Below are 17,176 nucleotides of genomic sequence, written 5' to 3'. Positions count from 1 at the left end.
AATGGATCGGAAAATCCGTGATGGCCAACCGTATGCAAAGACAACGTCTTGACGGACGTCCACAAACAAATTTGGCATTTTTGACGTCGGAATCCCGATCACCCAAAAAATGGTGTGTAATAGCACACGAAAATCCATGAAATGAGGCGTATGCTCGCTTCGGGGCTCGTTTGACCTTCCAAATGGGTCGGAAAATCCGTGATGGCCAACCGTATGCATAGACAACGTCTTGAAGGACGTCCACGAATAAATTTGGTATTTTTGACGTCGGAATCCCGATCACCCAAAAAATGGTGTGTAATAGCACACGAAAATCCAAGAAATGAGGCGTATGCTCGCTTCGGGGCTCGTTTGACCTTCCAAATGGGTCGGAAAATCTGTGATGGCCAACCGTATGCATAGACAACGTCTTGACGGACGTCCACGAACAAATTTGGCATTTTTGACGTCGGAATCCCGATCACCCAAAAAATGGTGTGTAATAGTACACGAAAATCCAAGAAATGAGGCGTATGCTCGCTTCGGGACTCGTTTGACCTTCCAAATGGGTCGAAAAATCCGTGATGGCCAACCGTATGCATAGACAACGTCTTGACGGACGTCCACGAACAAATTTAACATTTTTGACGTCGGAATCCCGATCACCCAAAAAATGGTGTGTAATAGCACACGAAAATCCAAGAAATAAGGCGTATGCTCGCTTCGGGGCTCGTTTGACCTTCCAAATGGGTCGGAAAATCCGTGAGGGCCAACCGTATGCATATACAACGTCTTGATGGATGTCCACGAACAAATTTGGTATTTTTGACGTCGGAATCTCGATCACCCAAAAAATGGTGTGTAATAGCACACGAAAATCCAAGAAATGAGGCGTATGCTCGCTTCGGGGCTCGTTTGACCTTCCAAATGGGTCGGAAAATCCATGATGGCCAACCGTATGCATAGACAACGTCTTGACGGACGTCCATGAACAAATTTGGCATTTTTGACGTCGGAATCCCGATCACCCAAAAAATGGTGTGTAATAGCACACGAAAATCCAAGAAATGAGGCGTATGCTCGCTTCGGGGCTCGTTTGACCTTCCAAATGGGTCGGAAAATCCGTGATGGCCAACCGTATGCATAGACAACGTCTTGACGGACGTCCACGAACAAATTTGGCATTTTTGACGTCGGAATCCCGATCACCCAAAAAATGGTGTGTAATAGCACACGAAAATCCAAGAAATGAGGCGTATGCTCGCTTCGGGGCTCGTTTGACCTTCCAAATGGGTCGGAAAATCCGTGATGGCCAACCGTATGCATAGACAACGTCTTGACGGACGTCCACGAACAAATTTGGCATTTTTGACGTCGGAATCCCGATCACCCAAAAAATGGTGTGTAATAGCACACAAAAATCCAAGAAATGAGGCGTATGCTCGCTTCGGGGCTCGTTTGACCTTCCAAATGGGTCGAAAAATCTGTGATGGCCAACCGTATGCATAGACAACGTCTTGACGGACGTCCACGAACAAATTTGACATTTTTGACGTCGGAATCCCGATCACCCAAAAAATGGTGTGTAATAGCACACGAAAATCCAAGAAATGAGGCGTATGCTCGCTTCGGGGCTCGTTTGACCTTCCAAATGGGTCGGAAAATCTGTGATGGCCAACTGTATGCATAGACAACGTCTTGACGGACGTCCACGCACAAATTTGGCATTTTTGACGTCGGAATCCCGATCACCCAAAAAATGGTGTGTAATAGCAAACGAAAATCCAAGAAATGAGGCGTATGCTCGCTTCGGGGCTCATTTGACCTTCCAAATGGGTCGGAAAATCCGTGATGGCCAACCGTATGCATAGACAACGTCTTGACGGACGTCCACGAACAAATTTGGCATTTTTGACGTCGGAATCCCGATCACCCAAAAAAATGGTGTGTAATAGCACACGAAAATCCAAGAAATGAGGCGTATGCTCGCTTCGGGGCTCGTTTGACCTTCCAAATGGATCGGAAAATCCGTGATGGCCAACCGTATGCAAAGACAACGTCTTGACGGACGTCCACAAACAAATTTGGCATTTTTGACGTCGGAATCCCGATCTCCCAAAAAATGGTGTGTAATAGCACACGAAAATCCAAGAAATGAGGCGTATGCTCGCTTCGGGGCTCGTTTGACCTTCCAAATGGGTCGGAAAATCCGTGATGGCCAACCGTATGCATAGACAACGTCTTGAAGGACGTCCACGAACAAATTTGGTATTTTTGACGTCGGAATCCCGATCACCCAAAAAATGGTGTGTAATAGCACACGAAAATCCAAGAAATGAGGCGTATGCTCGCTTCGGGGCTCGTTTGACCTTCCAAATGGGTCGGAAAATCTGTGATGGCCAACCGTATGCATAGACAACGTCTTGACGGACGTCCACGAACAAATTTGGCATTTTTGACGTCGGAATCCCGATCACCCAAAAAATGGTGTGTAATAGTACACGAAAATCCAAGAAATGAGGCGTATGCTCGCTTCGGGGCTCGTTTGACCTTCCAAATGGGTCGAAAAATCCGTGATGGCCAACCGTATGCATAGACAACGTCTTGACGGACGTCCACGAACAAATTTGGCATTTTTGACGTCGGAATCCCGATCACCCAAAAAATGTTGTGTAATAGCACACGAAAATCCAAGAAATAAGGCGTATGCTCGCTTCGGGGCTCGTTTGACCTTCCAAATGGGTCGGAAAATCCGTGAGGGCCAACCGTATGCATATACAACGTCTTTATGGACGTCCACGAACAAATTTGGCATTTTTGACGTCGGAATCTCGATCACCCAAAAAATGGTGTGTAATAGCACACGAAAATCCAAGAAATGAGGCGTATGCTCGCTTCGGGGCTCGTTTGACCTTCCAAATGGGTCGGAAAATCCATGATGGCCAACCGTATGCATAGACAACGTCTTGACGGACGTCCACGAACAAATTTGGCATTTTTGACGTCGGAATCCCGATCACCCAAAAAATGATGTGTAATAGCACACGAAAATCCAAGAAATGAGGCGTATGCTCGCTTCGGGGCTCGTTTGACCTTCCAAATGGGTCAGAAAATCTGTGATGGCCAACCGTATGCATAGACAACGTCTTGACGGACGTCCACGAACAAATTTGGCATTTTTGACGTCGGAATCCCGATCACCCAAAAAATGGTGTGTAATTGCACACGAAAATCCAAGAAATGAGGCGTATGCTCGCTTCGGGGCTCGTTTGACATTCCAAATGGGTCGGAAAATCTGTGATGGCCAACCGTATGCATAGACAACGTCTTGACGGACGTCCACGAACAAATTTGGCATTTTTGACGTCGGAATCCCGATCACCCAAAAAATGGTGTGTAATAGCACACGAAAATCCAAGAAATGAGGCGTATGCTCGCTTCGGGGCTCGTTTGACCTTCCAAATGGGTCGGAAAATCCGTGATGGCCAACCGTATGCATAGACAACGTCTTGACGGACGTCCACGAACAAATTTGGCATTTTTGACGTCGGAATCCCGATCACCCAAAAAATGGTGTGTAATAGCACACGAAAATCCAAGAAATGAGGCGTATGCTCGCTTCGGGGCTCGTTCGACCTTCCAAATGGGTCGGAAAATCCGTGATGGCCAATCGTTTGCATAGACAACGTCTTGATGGACGTCCACGAATAAATTTGGCATTTTTGACGTCGGAATCCCGATCACCCAAAAAATGGTGTGTAATAGCACACGAAAATCCAAGAAATGAGGCGTATGCTCGCTTCGGGGCTCGTTTGACCTTCCAAATGGGTCGGAAAATCCGTGATGGCCAACCGTATGCATAGACAACGTCTTGACGGACGTCCACGAACAAATTTGGCATTTTTGACGTCGGAATCCCGATCACCCAAAAAATGGTGTGTAATAGCACACGAAAATCCAAGAAATGAGGCGTATGCTCGCTTCGGGGCTCGTTTGACCTTCCAAATGGGTCGGAAAATCCGTGATGGCCAACCGTATGCATAGACAACGTCTTGACGGACGTCCACGAACAAATTTGGCATTTTTGACATCGGAATCCCGATCACCCAAAAAATGGTGTGTAATAGCACACGAAAATCCAAGAAATGAGGCGTATGCTCGCTTCGGGGCTCGTTTGACCTTCCAAATGGGTCGGAAAATCCGTGATGGCCAACCGTATGCAAAGACAACGTCTTGACGGACGTCCACAAACAAATTTGGCATTTTTGACGTCGGAATCCCGATCACCCAAAAAATGGTGTGTAATAGCACACGAAAATCCAAGAAATGAGGCGTATGCTCGCTTCGGGGCTCGTTTGACCTTCCAAATGGGTCGGAAAATCCGTGATGGCCAACCGTATGCATAGACAACGTCTTGACGGATGTCCACAAATAAATTTGGCATTTTTGACGTCGGAATCCCGATCACCCAAAAAATGGTGTGTAATAGCACACGAAAATCCAAGAAATGAGGCGTATGCTCGCTTCGGGGCTCGTTTGACCTTCCAAATGGGTCGGAAAATCCGTGATGGCCAACCGTATGCATAGACAACATCTTGACGGACGTCCACGAACAAATTTGGCATTTTTGACGTCGGAATCCCGATCACCCAAAAAATGGTGTGTAATAGCACACGAAAATCCAAGAAATGAGGCGTATGCTCGCTTCGGGGCTCGTTTGACCTTCCAAATGGGTCGGAAAATCCGTGATGGCCAACCGTATGCATAGACAATGTCTTGACGGACGTCCACGAACAAATTTGGCATTTTTGACGTCGGAATCCCGATCACCCAAAAAATGGTGTGTAATAGCACACGAAAATCCAAAAAATGAGGCGTATGCTCGCTTCGGGGCTCGTTTGACCTTCCAAATGGGTCGGAAAATCCGTGATGGCCAACCGTATGCATAGACAACGTCTTGACGGACGTCCACGAACAAATTTGGCATTTTTGACGTCGGAATCCCGATCACCCAAAAAATGGTGTGTAATAGCACACGAAAATCCAAGAAATGAGGCGTATGCTCGCTTCGGGGCTCGTTTGACCTTCCAAATGGGTCGGAAAATCCGTGATGGCCAACCGTATGCATAGACAACGTCTTGACGGACGTCCACGAACAAATTTGGCATTTTTGACGTCGGAATCCCGATCACCCAAAAAATGGTGTGTAATAGCACACGAAAATCCAAGAAATGAGGCGTATGCTCGCTTCGGGGCTCGTTTGACCTTCCAAATGGGTCGGAAAATCTGTGATGGCCAACCGTATGCATAGACAACGTCTTGACGGACGTCCACGAACAAATTTGGCATTTTTGACGTCGGAATCCCGATCTCCCAAAAAATGGTGTGTAATAGCACACGAAAATCCAAGAAATGAGGCGTATGCTCGCTTCGTGGCTCGTTTGACCTTCCAAATGGGTCGGAAAATCCGTGATGGCCAACCTTATGCATAGACAACATCTTGAAGGACGTCCACGAACAAATTTGGCATTTTTGACGTCGGAATCCCGATCACCCAAAAAATGGTGTGTAATAGCACACGAAAATCCAAGAAATGAGGCGTATGCTCGCTTCGGGGCTCGTTTGACCTTTCAAATGGGTCGGAAAATCCGTGATGGCCAACCGTATGCATAGACAACGTCTTGACGGACGTCCACGAACAAATTTGGCATTTTTGACGTCGGAATCCCGATCACCCAAAAAATGGTGTGTAATAGCACACGAAAATCCAAGAAATGAGGCGTATGCTCGCTTCGGGGCTCATTTGACCTTCCAAATGGGTCGGAAAATCCGTGATGGCCAACCGTATGCATAGACAACGTCTTGACGGACGTCCACAAACAAATTTGGCATTTTTGACGTCGGAATCCCGATCACCCAAAAAATGGTGTGTAATAGCACACGAAAATCCAAGAAATGAGGCGTATGCTCGCTTCGGGGCTCGTTTGACCTTCCAAATGGGTCGGAAAATCCGTGATGGCCAACCGTATGCATAGACAACGTCTTGACGGACGTCCACGAACAAATTTGGCATTTTTGACGTCGGAATCCCGATCACCCAAAAAATGGTGTGTAATAGCACACGAAAATCCAAGAAATGAGGCGTATGCTCGCTTCGGGGCTCGTTTGACCTTCCAAATGGGTCGGAAAATCCGTGATGGCCAACCGTATGCATAGAAAACGTCTTGACGGACGTCCACGAACAAATTTGGCATTTTTGACGTCGGAATCCCGATCACCCAAAAAATGGTGTGTAATAGCACACGAAAATCCAAGAAATGAGGCGTATGCTCGCTTCGGGGCTCGTTTGACCTTCCAAATGGGTCGGAAAATCCGTGATGGCCAACCGTATACATAGACAACGTCTTGACGGACTTCCACGAACAAATTTGGCATTTTTGACGTCGGAATCCCGATCACCCAAAAAATGGTGTGTAATAGCACACGAAAATCCAAGAAATGAGGCGTATGCTCGCTTCGGGGCTCGTTTGACCTTCCAAATGGGTCGGAAAATCCGTGATGGCCAACCGTATGCATAGACAACGTCTTGATGGACGTCCACGAACAAATTTGGCATTTTTGACGTCGGAATCCCGATCACCCAAAAAATGGTGTGTAATAGCACACGAAAATCCAAGAAATGAGGCGTATGCTCGCTTCGGGGCTCGTTTGACCTTCCAAATGGGTCGGAAAATCCGTGATGGCCAACCGTATGCATAGACAACGTCTTGACGGACGTCCACGAACAAATTTGGCATTTTTGACGTCGGAATCCCGATCACCCAAAAAATGGTGTGTAATAGCACACGAAAATCCAAGAAATGAGGCGTATGCTCGCTTCGGGGCTCGTTTGACCTTCCAAATGGGTCGGAAAATCCGTGATGGCCAACCGTATGCATAGACAACGTCTTGACGGACGTCCACGAACAAATTTGGCATTTTTGACGTCGGAATCCCGATCACCCAAAAAATGGTGTGTAATAGCACACGAAAATCCAAGAAATGAGGCGTATGCTCGCTTCGGGGCTCGTTTGACCTTCCAAATGGGTCGAAAAATCTGTGATGGCCAACCGTATGCATAGACAACGTCTTGACGGACGTCCACGAACAAATTTGGCATTTTTGACGTCGGAATCCCGATCACCCAAAAAATGGTGTGTAATAGCACACGAAAATCCAAGAAATGAGGCGTATGCTCGCTTCGGGGCTCGTTTGACATTCCAAATGGGTCAAAAAATCTGTGATGGCCAACCGTATGCATAGACAACGTCTTGACGGACGTTTACGAACAAATTTGGCATTTTTGACGTCGGAATCCCGATCACCCAAAAAATGGTGTGTAATAGCACACGAAAATCCAAGAAATGAGGCGTATGCTCGCTTCGGGACTCGTTTGACCTTCCAAATGGGTCGGAAAATCCGTGATGGCCAACCGTATGCATAGACAACGTCTTGACGGACGTCCACGAACAAATTTGGCATTTTTGACGTCGGAATCCCGATCACCCAAAAAATGGTGTGTAATAGCACACGAAAATCCAAGAAATGAGGCGTATGCTCGCTTCGGGGCTCGTTTGACCTTCCAAATGGGTCAGAAAATCCGTGATGGCCAACCGTATGCATAGACAACGTCTTGACGGACGTCCACGAACAAATTTTGCATTTTTGACGTCGGAATCCCGATCACCCAAAAAATGGTGTGTAATAGCACACGAAAATCCAAGAAATGAGGCGTATGCTCGCTTCGGGGCTCGTTTGACCTTCCAAATGGGTCGAAAAATCCGTGATGGCCAACCGTATGCATAGACAACGTCTTGACGGACGTCCACGAACAAATTTGGCATTTTTGACGTCGGAATCCCGATCACCCAAAAAATGGTGTGTAATAGCACACGAAAATCCAAGAAATGAGGCGTATGCTCGCTTCGGGGCTCGTTTGACCTTCCAAATGGGTCAAAAAATCCGTGATGGCCAACCGTATGCATAGACAACGTCTTGACGGACGTTCACGAACAAATTTGGCATTTTTGACGTCGGAATCCCGATCACCCAAAAAATGGTGTGTAATAGCACACGAAAATCCAAGAAATGAGGTGTATGCTCGCTTTGGGGCTCGTTTGACCTTCCAAATGGGTCGGAAAATCCGTGATGGCCAACCGTATGCATAGACAACGTCTTGACGGACGTCCACGAACAAATTTGGCATTTTTGACGTCGGAATCCCGATCACCCAAAAAATGGTGTGTAATAGCACACGAAAATCCAAGAAATGAGGCGTATGCTCGCTTCGGGGCTCGTTTGACCTTCCAAATGGGTCGGAAAATCCGTGATGGCCAACCGTATGCATAGACAACGTCTTGACGGACGTCCACGAACAAATTTGGCATTTTTGACGTCGGAATCCCGATCACCCAAAAAATGGTGTGTAATAGCACACGAAAATCCAAGAAGTGAGGCGTATGCTCGCTTCGGGGCTCGTTTGACCTTCCAAATGGGTCGGAAAATCCGTGATGGCCAACCGTATGCATAGACAACGTCTTGACGGACGTCCATGAACAAATTTGGCATTTTTGACGTCGGAATCCCGATCACCCAAAAAATGGTGTGTAATAGCACACGAAAATCCAAGAAATGAGGCGCATGCTCGCTTCGGGGCTCGTTTGACCTTCCAAATGGGTCGGAAAATCCGTAATGGCCAACCGTATGCATAGACAACGTCTTGACGGACGTCCACGAACAAATTTGGCATTTTTGACGTCTGAATCCCGATCAACCAAAAAATGGTGTGTAATAGCACACGAAAATCTAAGAGATGAGGCGTATGCTCGCTTCGGGGCTCGTTTGACCTTCCAAATGGGTCGGAAAATCCGTGATGGCAAACCGTATGCATAGACAACGTCTTGACGGACGTCCACGAACAAATTTAGCATTTTTGACGTCGGAATCCCGATCACCAAAAAAATGGTGTGTAATAGCACACGAAAATCCAAGAAATGAGGCGTATGCTCGCTTCGGGGCTCGTTTGACCTTCCAAATGGGTGGGAAAATCCATGATGGCCAACCGTATGCATAGACAACGTCTTGACGGACGTCCACGAACAAATTTGGCATTTTTGACATCGGAATCCCGATCACCCAAAAAATGGTGTGTAATAGCACACGAAAATCCAAGAAATGAGGCGTATGCTCGCTTCGGGGCTCGTTTGACCTTCCAAATGGGTCGGAAAATCCGTGATGGCCAACCGTATGCATAGACAACATCTTGACGGACGTCCACGAACAAATTTTGCATTTTTGACGTCGGAATCCCGATCACCCAAAAAAAGGTGTGTAATAGAACACGAAAATCCAAGAAATGAGGCGTATGCTCGCTTCGGGGCTCGTTTGACCTTCCAAATGGGTCGGAAAATCCGTGATGGCCAACCGTATGCATAGAAAACGTCTTGACGGACGTCCACGAACAAATTTGGCATTTTTGACGTCGGAATCCCGATCACCCAAAAATGGTGTGTAATAGCACATGAAAATCCAAGAAATGAGGCGTATGCTCGCTTCGGGGCTCGTTTGACCTTCCAAATGGGTCGGAAAATCCGCGATGGCCAACCGTATGCATAGACAACGTCTTGACGGACATCCATGAACAAATTTGGCATTTTTGACGTCAGAATCCCGATCACCCAAAAAATGGTGTGTAATAGCACACGAAAATCCAAGAAATGAGGCGTATGCTCGCTTCGGGGCTCGTTTGACCTTCCAAATGGGTCGAAAAATCCGTGTTGGCCAACCGTATACATAGACAACGTCTTGATGGACGTCCACGAACAAATTTAGCATTTTTGACGTCGGAATCCCGATCACCCAAAAAATGGTGTGTAATAGCACACGAAAATCTAAGAAATGAGGCGTATGCTCGCTTCGGGGCTCGTTTGACCTTCCAAATGGGTCGGAAAATCCGTGATGGCCAATCGTATGCATAGACAACGTCTTGACGGACGTCCACGAACAAATTTTGCATTTTTGACGTCGGAATCCCAATCACCCAAAAAATGGTGTGTAATAGCACACGAAAATCAAAGAAATGAGGCGTATGCTCGCTTCGGGGCTCATTTGACCTTCCAAATGGGTTGAAAAATCCGTGATGGCCAACCGTTTGCATAGACAACGTCTTGACAGACGTCCACGAACAAATTAGGCATTTTTGACGTCGGAATCCCGATCACCCAAAAAATGGTGTGTAATAGCACACGAAAATCTAAGAAATGAGGCGTATGCTCGCTTCGGGGCTCATTTGACCTTCCAAATGGGTCGGAAAATCCGTGATGGCCTACCATATGCATAGACAACGTCTTGACGGACGTCCACGAACAAATTTGGCATTTTTGACGTCGGAATCCCGATCACCCAAAAAATGGTGTGTAATAGCACACGAAAATCCAAGAAATGAGGCGTGTACTCGCTTCGGGGCTCGTTTGACATTCCAAATGGGTCGGAAAATCCGTGATGGCCAACCATATGCATAGACAACGTCTTGACGGACGTCCACGAACAAATTTGGCATTTTTGACGTCGGAATCCCGATCACCCAAAAAATGGTGTGTAATAGCACACGAAAATCCAAGAAATGAGGCGTATGCTCGCTTCGGAGCTCGTTTGACCTTCCAAATGGGTCGGAAAATCCATGATGGCCAACCGTATGCATAGAAAACGTCTTGACGGACGTCCATGAACAAATTTGGCATTTTTGACGTCGGAATCTCGATCACCCAAAAAATGGTGTGCAATAGCACATGAAAATCCAAGAAATGAGGCGTATGCTCGCTTCGGGGCTCGTTTGACCTTCCAAATGGGTCGGAAAATCCGTGATGGCCAACCGTATGCATAGACAACGTCTTGACGGACGTCCACGAACAAATTTTGCATTTTTGACATCGTAATCCCGATCACCCAAAAAATGGTGTGTAATAGCACACGAAAATCAAAGAAATGAGGCATATGCTCGCTTCGGGGCTCGTTTGACCTTCCAAATGGGTCGAAAAATCCGTGATGGCCAACCGTATGCATAGACAACGTCTTGACGGACGTCCACGAACAAATTTGGCATTTTTGACGTCGGAATCCCGATCACCCAAAAAATGGTGTGTAATAGTACACGAAAATCTAAGAAATGAGGCGTATGCTCGCTTTGGGGCTCGTTTGACCTTCCAAATGGGTCGGAAAATCCGTGATGGCCAACCGTATGCATAGACAACGTCTTGACGGACGTTCACGAACAAATTTGGCATTTTTGACGTCGGAATCCCGATCACCCAAAAAATGGTGTGTAATAGCACACGAAAATCAAAGAAATGAGGTGTATGCTCGCTTTGGGGCTCGTTTGACCTTCCAAATGGGTCGGAAAATTCGTGATGGCCAACCGTATGCATAGACAACGTCTTGACGGACGTCCACGAACAAATTTGGCATTTTTGACGTCGGAATCCCGATCACCCAAAAAATGGTGTGTAATAGCACACGAAAATCCAAGAAATGAGGCGTATGCTCGCTTCGGGGCTCGTTTGACCTTCCAAATGGGTCGGAAAATCCGTGATGGCCAACCGTATGCATAGACAACGTCTTGACGGACGTCCACGAACAAATTTGGCATTTTTGACGTCGGAATCCCGATCACCCAAAAAATGGTGTGTAATAGCACACGAAAATCCAAGAAGTGAGGCGTATGCTCGCTTCGGGGCTCGTTTGACCTTCCAAATGGGTCGGAAAATCCGTGATGGCCAACCGTATGCATAGACAACGTCTTGACGGACGTCCATGAACAAATTTGGCATTTTTGACGTCGGAATCCCGATCACCCAAAAAATGGTGTGTAATAGCACACGAAAATCCAAGAAATGAGGCGCATGCTCGCTTCGGGGCTCGTTTGACCTTCCAAATGGGTCGGAAAATCCGTAATGGCCAACCGTATGCATAGACAACGTCTTGACGGACGTCCACGAACAAATTTGGCATTTTTGACGTCTGAATCCCGATCAACCAAAAAATGGTGTGTAATAGCACACGAAAATCTAAGAGATGAGGCGTATGCTCGCTTCGGGGCTCGTTTGACCTTCCAAATGGGTCGGAAAATCCGTGATGGCAAACCGTATGCATAGACAACGTCTTGACGGACGTCCACGAACAAATTTAGCATTTTTGACGTCGGAATCCCGATCACCAAAAAAATGGTGTGTAATAGCACACGAAAATCCAAGAAATGAGGCGTATGCTCGCTTCGGGGCTCGTTTGACCTTCCAAATGGGTGGGAAAATCCATGATGGCCAACCGTATGCATAGACAACGTCTTGACGGACGTCCACGAACAAATTTGGCATTTTTGACATCGGAATCCCGATCACCCAAAAAATGGTGTGTAATAGCACACGAAAATCCAAGAAATGAGGCGTATGCTCGCTTCGGGGCTCGTTTGACCTTCCAAATGGGTCGGAAAATCCATGATGGCCAACCGTATGCATAGAAAACGTCTTGACGGACGTCCATGAACAAATTTGGCATTTTTGACGTCGGAATCTCGATCACCCAAAAAATGGTGTGCAATAGCACATGAAAATCCAAGAAATGAGGCGTATGCTCGCTTCGGGGCTCGTTTGACCTTCCAAATGGGTCGGAAAATCCGTGATGGCCAACCGTATGCATAGACAACGTCTTGACGGACGTCCACGAACAAATTTTGCATTTTTGACATCGTAATCCCGATCACCCAAAAAATGGTGTGTAATAGCACACGAAAATCAAAGAAATGAGGCATATGCTCGCTTCGGGGCTCGTTTGACCTTCCAAATGGGTCGAAAAATCCGTGATGGCCAACCGTATGCATAGACAACGTCTTGACGGACGTCCACGAACAAATTTGGCATTTTTGACGTCGGAATCCCGATCACCCAAAAAATGGTGTGTAATAGTACACGAAAATCTAAGAAATGAGGCGTATGCTCGCTTCGGGGCTCGTTTGACCTTCCAAATGGGTCGGAAAATCCGTGATGGCCAACCGTATGCATAGACAACGTCTTGACGGACGTTCACGAACAAATTTGGCATTTTTGACGTCGGAATCCCGATCACCCAAAAAATGGTGTGTAATAGCACACGAAAATCAAAGAAATGAGGTGTATGCTCGCTTTGGGGCTCGTTTGACCTTCCAAATGGGTCGGAAAATCCGTGATGGCCAACCGTATGCATAGACAACGTCTTGACGGACGTCCACGAACAAATTTGGCATTTTTGACGTCGGAATCCCGATCACCCAAAAAATGGTGTGTAATAGCACACGAAAATCCAAGAAATGAGGCGTATGCTCGCTTCGGGGCTCGTTTGACCTTCCAAATGGGTCGGAAAATCCGTGATGGCCAACCGTATGCATAGACAACGTCTTGACGGACGTCCACGAACAAATTTGGCATTTTTGACGTCGGAATCCCGATCACCCAAAAAATGGTGTGTAATAGCACACGAAAATCCAAGAAGTGAGGCGTATGCTCGCTTCGGGGCTCGTTTGACCTTCCAAATGGGTCGGAAAATCCGTGATGGCCAACCGTATGCATAGACAACGTCTTGACGGACGTCCATGAACAAATTTGGCATTTTTGACGTCGGAATCCCGATCACCCAAAAAATGGTGTGTAATAGCACACGAAAATCCAAGAAATGAGGCGCATGCTCGCTTCGGGGCTCGTTTGACCTTCCAAATGGGTCGGAAAATCCGTAATGGCCAACCGTATGCATAGACAACGTCTTGACGGACGTCCACGAACAAATTTGGCATTTTTGACGTCTGAATCCCGATCAACCAAAAAATGGTGTGTAATAGCACACGAAAATCTAAGAGATGAGGCGTATGCTCGCTTCGGGGCTCGTTTGACCTTCCAAATGGGTCGGAAAATCCGTGATGGCAAACCGTATGCATAGACAACGTCTTGACGGACGTCCACGAACAAATTTAGCATTTTTGACGTCGGAATCCCGATCACCAAAAAAATGGTGTGTAATAGCACACGAAAATCCAAGAAATGAGGCGTATGCTCGCTTCGGGGCTCGTTTGACCTTCCAAATGGGTGGGAAAATCCATGATGGCCAACCGTATGCATAGACAACGTCTTGACGGACGTCCACGAACAAATTTGGCATTTTTGACATCGGAATCCCGATCACCCAAAAAATGGTGTGTAATAGCACACGAAAATCCAAGAAATGAGGCGTATGCTCGCTTCGGGGCTCGTTTGACCTTCCAAATGGGTCGGAAAATCCGTGATGGCCAACCGTATGCATAGACAACATCTTGACGGACGTCCACGAACAAATTTTGCATTTTTGACGTCGGAATCCCGATCACCCAAAAAAAGGTGTGTAATAGAACACGAAAATCCAAGAAATGAGGCGTATGCTCGCTTCGGGGCTCGTTTGACCTTCCAAATGGGTCGGAAAATCCGTGATGGCCAACCGTATGCATAGAAAACGTCTTGACGGACGTCCATGAACAAATTTGGCATTTTTGACGTCGGAATCCCGATCACCCAAAAATGGTGTGTAATAGCACATGAAAATCCAAGAAATGAGGCGTATGCTCGCTTCGGGGCTCGTTTGACCTTCCAAATGGGTCGGAAAATCCGCGATGGCCAACCGTATGCATAGACAACGTCTTGACGGACATCCATGAACAAATTTGGCATTTTTGACGTCAGAATCCCGATCACCCAAAAAATGGTGTGTAATAGCACACGAAAATCCAAGAAATGAGGCGTATGCTCGCTTCGGGGCTCGTTTGACCTTCCAAATGGGTCGAAAAATCCGTGTTGGCCAACCGTATACATAGACAACGTCTTGATGGACGTCCACGAACAAATTTAGCATTTTTGACGTCGGAATCCCGATCACCCAAAAAATGGTGTGTAATAGCACACGAAAATCTAAGAAATGAGGCGTATGCTCGCTTCGGGGCTCGTTTGACCTTCCAAATGGGTCGGAAAATCCGTGATGGCCAATCGTATGCATAGACAACGTCTTGACGGACGTCCACGAACAAATTTTGCATTTTTGACGTCGGAATCCCAATCACCCAAAAAATGGTGTGTAATAGCACACGAAAATCAAAGAAATGAGGCGTATGCTCGCTTCGGGGCTCATTTGACCTTCCAAATGGGTTGAAAAATCCGTGATGGCCAACCGTTTGCATAGACAACGTCTTGACAGACGTCCACGAACAAATTAGGCATTTTTGACGTCGGAATCCCGATCACCCAAAAAATGGTGTGTAATAGCACACGAAAATCTAAGAAATGAGGCGTATGATCGCTTCGGGGCTCGTTTGACCTTCCAAATGGGTCGGAAAATCCATGATGGCCAACCGTATGCATAGAAAACGTCTTGACGGACGTCCATGAACAAATTTGGCATTTTTGACGTCGGAATCTCGATCACCCAAAAAATGGTGTGCAATAGCACATGAAAATCCAAGAAATGAGGCGTATGCTCGCTTTGGGGCTCGTTTGACCTTCCAAATGGGTCGGAAAATCCGTGATGGCCAACCGTATGCATAGACAACGTCTTGACGGACGTCCACGAACAAATTTGGCATTTTTGACGTCGGAATCCCGATCACCCAAAAAATGGTGTGTAATAGCACACGAAAATCCAAGAAATGAGGCGTATGCTCGCTTCGGGGCTCGTTTGACCTTCCAAATGGGTCGGAAAATCCGTGATGGCCAACCGTATGCATAGACAACGTCTTGACGGACGTCCACGAACAAATTTGGCATTTTTGACGTCGGAATCCCGATCACCCAAAAAATGGTGTGTAATAGCACACGAAAATCCAAGAAGTGAGGCGTATGCTCGCTTCGGGGCTCGTTTGACCTTCCAAATGGGTCGGAAAATCCGTGATGGCCAACCGTATGCATAGACAACGTCTTGACGGACGTCCATGAACAAATTTGGCATTTTTGACGTCGGAATCCCGATCACCCAAAAAATGGTGTGTAATAGCACACGAAAATCCAAGAAATGAGGCGCATGCTCGCTTCGGGGCTCGTTTGACCTTCCAAATGGGTCGGAAAATCCGTAATGGCCAACCGTATGCATAGACAACGTCTTGACGGACGTCCACGAACAAATTTGGCATTTTTGACGTCTGAATCCCGATCAACCAAAAAATGGTGTGTAATAGCACACGAAAATCTAAGAGATGAGGCGTATGCTCGCTTCGGGGCTCGTTTGACCTTCCAAATGGGTCGGAAAATCCGTGATGGCAAACCGTATGCATAGACAACGTCTTGACGGACGTCCACGAACAAATTTAGCATTTTTGACGTCGGAATCCCGATCACCAAAAAAATGGTGTGTAATAGCACACGAAAATCCAAGAAATGAGGCGTATGCTCGCTTCGGGGCTCGTTTGACCTTCCAAATGGGTGGGAAAATCCATGATGGCCAACCGTATGCATAGACAACGTCTTGACGGACGTCCACGAACAAATTTGGCATTTTTGACATCGGAATCCCGATCACCCAAAAAATGGTGTGTAATAGCACACGAAAATCCAAGAAATGAGGCGTATGCTCGCTTCGGGGCTCGTTTGACCTTCCAAATGGGTCGGAAAATCCGTGATGGCCAACCGTATGCATAGACAACATCTTGACGGACGTCCACGAACAAATTTTGCATTTTTGACGTCGGAATCCCGATCACCCAAAAAAAGGTGTGTAATAGAACACGAAAATCCAAGAAATGAGGCGTATGCTCGCTTCGGGGCTCGTTTGACCTTCCAAATGGGTCGGAAAATCCGTGATGGCCAACCGTATGCATAGAAAACGTCTTGACGGACGTCCATGAACAAATTTGGCATTTTTGACGTCGGAATCCCGATCACCCAAAAATGGTGTGTAATAGCACATGAAAATCCAAGAAATGAGGCGTATGCTCGCTTCGGGGCTCGTTTGACCTTCCAAATGGGTCGGAAAATCCGCGATGGCCAACCGTATGCATAGACAACGTCTTGACGGACATCCATGAACAAATTTGGCATTTTTGACGTCAGAATCCCGATCACCCAAAAAATGGTGTGTAATAGCACACGAAAATCCAAGAAATGAGGCGTATGCTCGCTTCGGG

This window comes from Solanum lycopersicum, chromosome 7 (assembly GCF_036512215.1).
Source record: "Solanum lycopersicum chromosome 7, SLM_r2.1".
NCBI classification, from domain to species: domain Eukaryota; kingdom Viridiplantae; phylum Streptophyta; class Magnoliopsida; order Solanales; family Solanaceae; genus Solanum; species Solanum lycopersicum.
Note: the sequence above shows the minus strand (reverse complement) of the source record.